General features: G+C 39.6%; 1 non-coding gene across 1 annotated transcript; it reads left to right on the plus strand.

The window, feature by feature from the left end:
• Positions 1-2014: 2014 nt before the first annotated feature.
• Positions 2015-2122, plus strand: LOC144454592 (U6 spliceosomal RNA). The gene has a single exon (XR_013483113.1). It is a non-coding gene; the product is annotated as a U6 spliceosomal RNA (small nuclear RNA).
• The last annotated feature ends 6143 nt before the right edge of the window (positions 2123-8265 follow it).

Here is an 8265-nt window from a genome sequence, read left to right on the forward strand (position 1 = left end):
CTCTCTCAGTTTTCTCATCTGGAAAATTCAAGAATTGGATCAAATGACCTCTAACATCCCCTCTAGCTCCACACAGGCCTACGATACAAAACATCTATGATCTGAAGGAACATGCTTTATCCTGCTCCTGGTTTCTAAAGATAATCAGACTTGGGACGAATATGCAGTAGCCACACAGAGATTTCAAGGCCCAAAGCCAGCAACTGCTTCTTGTACCTCAAGAAGCAAGTTCTCTCCATGGTCCTGAACTTGCAGAGAGCTTTCTGGAGCGTCAGTGTTTATCAAACGTTCCACCTCACACCCATCAGACTGGTAAAGTTAACAGAAAGAGAAAAATTACAAATACTATCACTGGTGGAGAGGCAGGGGGATTGTGGGAAAATAAATATATTAATGCACTGTTAGTGGAACTTTGAACTGGTCTAAACAATGTTGAACTATGCCCCCAAAGTTATCAAACTATGCAAAATCTTTGACCTATTGATATTAGGTCTGTACCCCCAGAGAAATAAGAGAAATAGGGAAAGGACCATACATACATAAATATTTATAACAGCTTTTTTTGTGGTGACAAAGAATTGGAAATTGTGGGGGTGCCCATCAATTAGGGAATAACTGGACAAATTGTGGTGCATGAAAGTGATGGAGTACTGCTGTTATATATGAAATGATGAAGAAGAAGGTTTTGATGCAGATTAAATTGAGCAGAACTAGGAGAATCATTTGTATAATCATAACAATATTATAAAGACGAACTACTCTGAAAGACTCAGGAGCTCTGATCAACCATAATTCCAGAGGACTCATGACAAAACATGAGTTTTGCCCAGTAACAGTGCATTAATTCCGCTAACAGTGCATTAATGTACCTATTTTCCCACCTGAAAACACACACACACACACACACACATGCACACACGAGGCTGGAAATGAGAATTAAGCCTGACTTCTTAGAGGAGGGGGCATCACAGTTGAGCCACCTTTCATTTTTCTTCTGTTTTTAAAACATTTGTTTATGAATCTGAATTGAGGTGCTTTACTTTAGATACTCCATGCAAAAAAGAAAGGGTTCTAAAAAGTTCCATGAAAACTTGACCTATATAAATCCTATTACAAAAAGTTGTAATGGATCTTGATGATTTACTTTAAACAAAGTTAATATATCATGAGGCTAAGATGGACAGGATGAAGATTTAAAGCTGAAATTCTGGCGTCAAACTATTTATCTACACAATCTGAGACATTAATAGAAACCACAGGGAGTCATTAATTTTCAGCACTTTCACAAGCATGAAACACTAACGTTCCATTTCTTAGAAGAACTAGTCTGGATTCCAAGAAGCTTAAGTTATTATGAGCCAAAAAAGAACAATTAGGAAGTAAACAAGGACAAGGATATGATTAATTGTTAGATATTTAATGGCTGGTCATTCTATAAATTCCTGATTTCAGATCCTATAATCCACCTGGTTCTTCATATGATTGTGGGTCATTTTTCTCCCACGCACAGAGATTTCTTCTCATTAGAAATCTTCTTTTGTTGCATGATTTCAGAGTCCTTCTGTTTTCTCTTTTATCCCCTCCCCCTGTTTCTATCCATGGTACTATACTACCTACTAAGAGCATCTATGGAGTATGTATAAATAGATCACGTGTATATTTAGCTCATGCTTCTTTCCATGATAGCTAAGTGGTATAGTGGATAGAATGCTGGACCTGGAGTCAGGAAGGCCTGAGTTCAAATCCTGGCTCAGACATTTATAGCTTGTTTACATGATACTCTTGTCTCCTATCTTTATGCCTTTGCGCTGGTTGTCTCAATGTTTGGAATGTTCTGCCCTTTTACCCAACTTCCACCTGTGGCTCCAAGTCACTGCAGAGTGTGCAGTGGCCACATGCTGGCAGACCATCTTGGCAGAAGGGCTAAACCAGGTTAAGGGTAACTGGAAGGCCTCAGACCTGTCAGTGAGTTAGAGGGATGTCTACTCCAAGCATGTAAAGATTCCCCCTGATGGTGCTCGCTTTGGCAGCACATATACTAAAATTGGAACAAATACAGAGATGATGAGCATGCCCTGTGCACAAGGATGACACACAAATTCATGAAGTTTTCCATATTTTTATTAATTACTAAAAAAGAAATGATAAACAGATTTTAGAAAAACCTGCAAAGACTCATGTGAACTGATGCTGAGTAAAGTGAGCAGAACCAGAACATTGTACACGGTAACAGCCACATTGTTTGATGACTAACTTTCATAGACTTGGTTCTTCTTAGTAATGCAAGGTTGTAAGACAACTCCAAGACTCATGATGGAAAATGCTATCCACATCCAGAGAAAGAACCATGGAGTCTGAATGCACATGGAAGCACACTATTCGCTCTTTTTTTCTTTTGTTGTTTTGTTTATTTTCTCATAGTTCCTCACATTAGTTCTAATACTTCTTTACAACATGACTAATGTGAAAATATATTTAATATGAACATATATGTAGAGCTTATATCAGATTGCATGCTGTCTTGGGGAGAGGAGAGGGGAGGGAGAGTGAGAAAATTGAAAACTCAAAGTCTTATGGAAGTGAATATTGAAAACTAAAAATTAACTAATTAGAAAATAAAAAATAAATTTAAAAAATTTCCCCTGGTGGAATGGGCAGATGAGAACAATTTGTTCCAACCACCATGAAGGTGGATGAAGCAGGTGCTATGGAATGCTTAGAGCTTTATCAGACATTGAAGTCGCTAAGGTCATCCCAGTCCACCACTAGTTGTTCTGATTTTTGTCTTTCCACTAGACTTTAATGATTCTGGAAGAGAGAGAGAGAGAGAGAGAAGAGAGAGAGAGAGAGAGAGAGAGAGAGAGAGAGAGAGAGAGATAGAGAGAGAGAGGCTGATGACTTTGTGCAACTCTGCCTCACTTAAATCCAATTCATTCACAAGACAAGACATCACCCATGACACCATGATATCATTGGTCCTCTTTGAAAACAAAGGATGAACAACAGTAACAATCTTCTATCTCTTCACTTCCCCCTCTTGATTTCCTTGGATTCTTTGAAGTCTCAGTTCAAATCCCACTTTTTCCCCAGTGTCCTCAGCTTTGAAAGCCTTCCCTCCTAAGACAATTTTCCATCTGCTTTGTATTTATCAAGCATTTACCTAGTTCTTTACAGGTTGTTTCCTGAGGAGAACATTAGCTCCATGGAGACAAGGAGTCTTTTTTGCTTTTTGCTTTTTTTTGGTATCCCCAGAGAAGTGCTCATCACAAAGTAAGTACTTATCAAATACTTATTGATTTGACTTGACTTGCTAGGTACCTGGTAAGAGGAGATGGGAGGGTGGGAGGAGATCCTGTCTCTCATCATTTCTGTATTAGGATAGAAAAAGGGATGTTTGTTCCCAAATCTAGAATCAGCACTGAAAAGCTGATGAACAATTTTGGCAGGAACAACTCTGTCATCATACCCAAATCACAGATGCACACCCAATTGTTTTTGTATCTTTTCTCTCTGATGCAACCTTTCTTCATTCTCCCAGGATTCTACACGAGTCTGCTCATCATACAGAGGCATTCCTAGCTACACCTAAGAAAAAGACTTTTCTAATGATTCTATCTACCCCTCGGGCTATTCTCTTTAGAATGGCAGAGTCATATTTCATTCATTGTATTTATTCATCATCTGACTAAGTATTCTGCATCTCAGAGCCCACAGGACATGAGAGTTCAAAAGCAGGCCAAGCACTTCCTTCCAGCCCTTCTCCTACATTTATTTTTATCATAGAGCAGAGTCTCAATATCACCTAGTTGGAGTTTGTGTTGATTGGGATGCGGATGGCTTCCAGTTTATATGTCTATACAAATACATTAAGGTTGCTTTTGTCAGCATAGGGAATCTAGGCTTACTGATTGTGAGCCCTCTGGACTCTATCTGCTATACAATACTGCCTACTGATACCATGTATGAAGTATGTATAAAAATATGTGACTATATATAAAATATACAAAATATTAAGCTTATGGCTCTTTCCATGGCAGCCAGGTAGTATAGTGGATAGAGTACCGGACCTGGTGTCAGGAAGGTCTGGAGACAAATTCTGCCTTGAACACTTACTAGCTATGTGGCACTAGGCAAGTCACTTAAATTCTATCTTCCTCAGTTTCATCATCTGTGAAATGGGGATAAAAATAGCACCTAGCTCCTAGGGTTGTTGTGAGGATCAATGGAATAATGTTTACAAGTACTTTGCAAACCTTAAAATCCTGTTTAAATGCCAATATAATCCAACATAATAGACATTTGTTAAGCTCCTACTATTTACCAGGCAATGTGCTAAGCACTGGGGATACAAAAAGAGGCAAAAGACAGTCCCTATCCTCAAGGAGCTTAAAATCTAGTAAGGGGAAAATAACACATACAAAAGGAAGTTGAAAGGAGGAGAGGAAGAGGGTGCCCATTGTCTGGCTATGATGATAGTAGAGTTGAAACCAAGTAGGGTAGCTAGGATAAAGTGTCAGGACTAGAGTCAGGAAGATTCATTAGCCTGAGTTCAAATCTGGCCTCAGACAAGCTAGGTGACCCTGGGCAAGTCACTTAAGCCTGTTTGTCTTAGTTTCCTCATCTGTAAAATGAGCTGGAGAAGGAAATGGCAAACCACTCCAGTATCTTTGCCAAGAAAACCCCAAATGGGGTCATGAAGAGTTGGATGCAACTGAAAATGACTGAATAACAACCACCACAACAGGGACCTCTGGCCATAGCGCCAGAACAAAACATGGTATACTCATCATAGCAGAGGGCCATGGGGCCATCACTTCCCTACTCCTGGAAGGTCTCGCCCTCATAAGGATGTAGCCCAGGACTGCATTATCTTTTTAAGCCACAATGATGATTGATATTAAGGTTTGTATGCCAATAGGAGGAGCAGCAGCAGGAGGACAGCCTACTGCTGCTAATAGTGGTGAGAGTGGGAGTAACAATACAAATAGGGAAGGGCCTCTTACCTGAACCTGGGATTTCATTGGCATGGGCAATTCCTGGATGAAGAAACTCCCCCTACCAATAAAGATGTCTTCAAAGCCTAGGATGGATAAATGCTTGTCAGGTATGTGACGAGGAAAGATTCCTTTCACATATGGATTGGATGACCACTGTGGTTCCTGCTAGCTCCCAAATTCTGTAATCTTGGGAGTTGACATCTTCTCTATAGCTTACAACCTTAGAGAGTTGCCTAGGGCACCGAGAGGTTAAGTCACTTGTCCAAGGTCACACAGTCAGTAGACGTCAGATGCGGGATTTGATCTCATGTCTCTCCATATCTGAGGCCAATTTGTTTTCTCTCACACACAAGTTCCAGATAGCTAGAGCATCTTCATATTTTTCAAGGTCCTGAAGTTAATTATCTCACAACAGCCTATACAGTAGGTGCTATTCCCATTTTATAGATAGAGGAAACTGAGGTTAAATGACTCACCTAGGCACATAGCAAGTATGTATAAGAAGCAGGATATTAAAATCAGATCCTCCTGATTTCAAGGCCATTGATCTGCATCAGGGGTGGCCAACTCAAATAGAAATGGGCCACTAAACACTATTTAAGGATCCCAGTGGCATATTGACTTAGAAAACCACATACTAGCATTGTATATGTCCTATTGTATATTTGTTGTGTTAAATATTTCCCGAGTATAATTTGAGAAGTTTCCAAGAGTAGTGTTATGGGCCAGTGTTTGCCACCTTTGCTATAATATACCATAGTGCCTCCCTAGTATGTGGCACTCTCTTTAGAACCAAAGAGTCACTTTATTGTCAGTTTTTGTTCTCTTTTTGTAACATGAGTCAAACACAGATAGCATTTTACCATGTTATTACCAGAGCAAACAAGCAGCTAGATGATGCTGGGCCTGCAGTCAGAAAGACCAGGGTTCAAATTTAAACTCAGAAACTTATTAGGTTTGTGACCCAAAGTAATTCATTTAACCTTTGTCTGCCTCAGTTTCCTTATCTGTAAAACTTGGATAATAATGATATCTATCTCCCAGGGTTGTTATGAGGGTAAAATGAGACCGTATTTATAAAGCACTTTGCATACTTTAAAGTGCTATGTGAATGCTGGTTATTATTAAATGCAATTAGACTAATATGTTTGTCAGCCATCAGTAAGCCCAGCCTCCCCAATTATCTTGTCTAATTGCATTAGTAACTGACAGATGAGCGCACACCCTGTGACATTTCTGCTTGTCATCTCTAAGCAAGGGGCACACGGATCCCTGCTTATTTCCTCCATCAAGACGTGGATCCCTTTTTTCCTTAGTATAATAACCCAGTGCTGGGCAATTAGCTGCCATTCATATTAAATCCACTTTATCTGCCCTGCTCCAAAGAAGTGCCAGGCCTTGGATAACAGACTGTTGTATTTTAACAAAAACGAAGGAGGAGGAAGTGAGGCAAAAATAATTTAAAGCCCTTTTTCTGTCACTGTCCTGGGCAAAGCCCAGGAAATGGCTTGTGGATCCTTCTTCTCATGTGTCTCAAGTAATATTTAAAAAGTGGTTGCCTTGCATCAATACTTGGATATTTCCATGTTGACCACTGTTTCTCCTGGGTGCTCTCTCCTCCCTGGGTTTTACCTATCTATCTATCTATCTATCTATCTATCTATCTAATCTTTATTCTAGCTCTTTATCTATTCTATCTCTGTCTATTCTATCTATTTATCTCTATCTAGTCTATCTCTATCTATTCTATATCTATATCTATCTAGATATTTATATCTATTTATCTATCTATATCTATCTATCTATCTATCTACACTGTTCCCTCCTGGTCCCCCCCCCCCACTACCCATCTGACATTACTTCTCAGCCTCCTTTGTTTGTTCAACATCTATGCTTTACCTTCTTTGGGTGGGTATGCTAGAGGACTGTCCTGGGCACTCTTCTCTAAGTCTCTTTTTCCATAACCTCATCAGCACCCATGGTGTAAAGTTTGAAACACATCAATGACTTTGTAGAAAAGTGAAAACGAGGAAGCAGAGGCAAAAAGGTAGAGGCAAAAACCTAGCTGAACTCTCCTAACATTCCCAAATTTAAAATAATGCCTCAACTCAAAATTTGGAGTGGCAGAGCCAACAAAAGGTCATTCTGGACTAAGAAAACCTAGGAAGTTAGTAGGAGAGGTCACTGAGGTGGCCTGTCCAGAGTCAACAATAATGGCTGCTGCAGCAGCTTTGGGATTTCTCAGCCCAGAGATGAAGGGGGTCAGACAACTGGTCAGAAAGAGATTATAGGGGACCCTGTGCTTGCACTGGGTGCAGCTGGTGATGACTGGTAATTCTATTACCCATAAGCATACTGGGTCCAGTACTAGTATTTGTGACTGCAGGAGATCAGGGGACCTGGTCAGTTTCAGGATGATGAGGAGTGCTAATGCTTGTAACTGCATAGGACCAGGAGCCCTTCCTGGGTAAAGATCAGAACACAGAGGTGACCACACCTCTTCCTGGATCAGACCATCTTGGAAGCACTGAAAACTTGTAGACACCCAGAACCAGCTCTGAAAACAGTAGCATGAAAAAGCCTGAAGATTGGGACAGAGCCTCCCCATCCCCAGGGTGAGCAGATCCCAACTTCAATATAAAGTCAAGAAATAGATTGGAAAAATAAACAAACAACAACAATAACAAAAAACTTGATGATAAAAAACAGGGGAGACCAAGACACAATGACAGAAGACAACTATGTGAAAATAGCTACAAACAAAGCCTCAAAGAAAAATGCTAATTGGGCACAAAGCCAACAAGGATCCCTGAAGAAGTTAAAAAAAAGAGAGAGATAACAGTGGTAGAAGAAAAAAATAGGAAAAGACATTAGAGTGAAGCAAGAAGAAAATTAACAGCTTGGTAAAAGAGGCACAAAATATTGAAGAAAATAACACCCTAAAAAACAAAATTGGCCAAATGGAAAAAAAAAATGTGCAAAAGCTCATTGAAGAAAATAATTGCTTAAAAGTTAGAATTGGCCAAGTGGAAGCTAATAACTCTGTGATACTTCAAGAAATAATAAAACAAAGTCAAAAGGATAAAAAAAGAACAGAAGAAAATGTGAAATATTTCATTGGAAAAATAACTGACCTAGAAAACAGATTGAGGAGAGATTATTCAAGATGTATTATACCACCTGAAAGCCACTATCAAAAGAGGAGCCTACACATCATGTTTGAAGAAATTATAAAGGAAAACTCCCTTGATATCTTAGATCCAGAGGG

The sequence above is a fragment of the Phascolarctos cinereus genome, unplaced genomic scaffold, assembly GCF_003287225.1.
Source record: "Phascolarctos cinereus isolate Bilbo 61053 unplaced genomic scaffold, phaCin_HiC Scaffold_726;HRSCAF=1367, whole genome shotgun sequence".
NCBI classification, from domain to species: Eukaryota; Metazoa; Chordata; class Mammalia; order Diprotodontia; family Phascolarctidae; genus Phascolarctos; species Phascolarctos cinereus.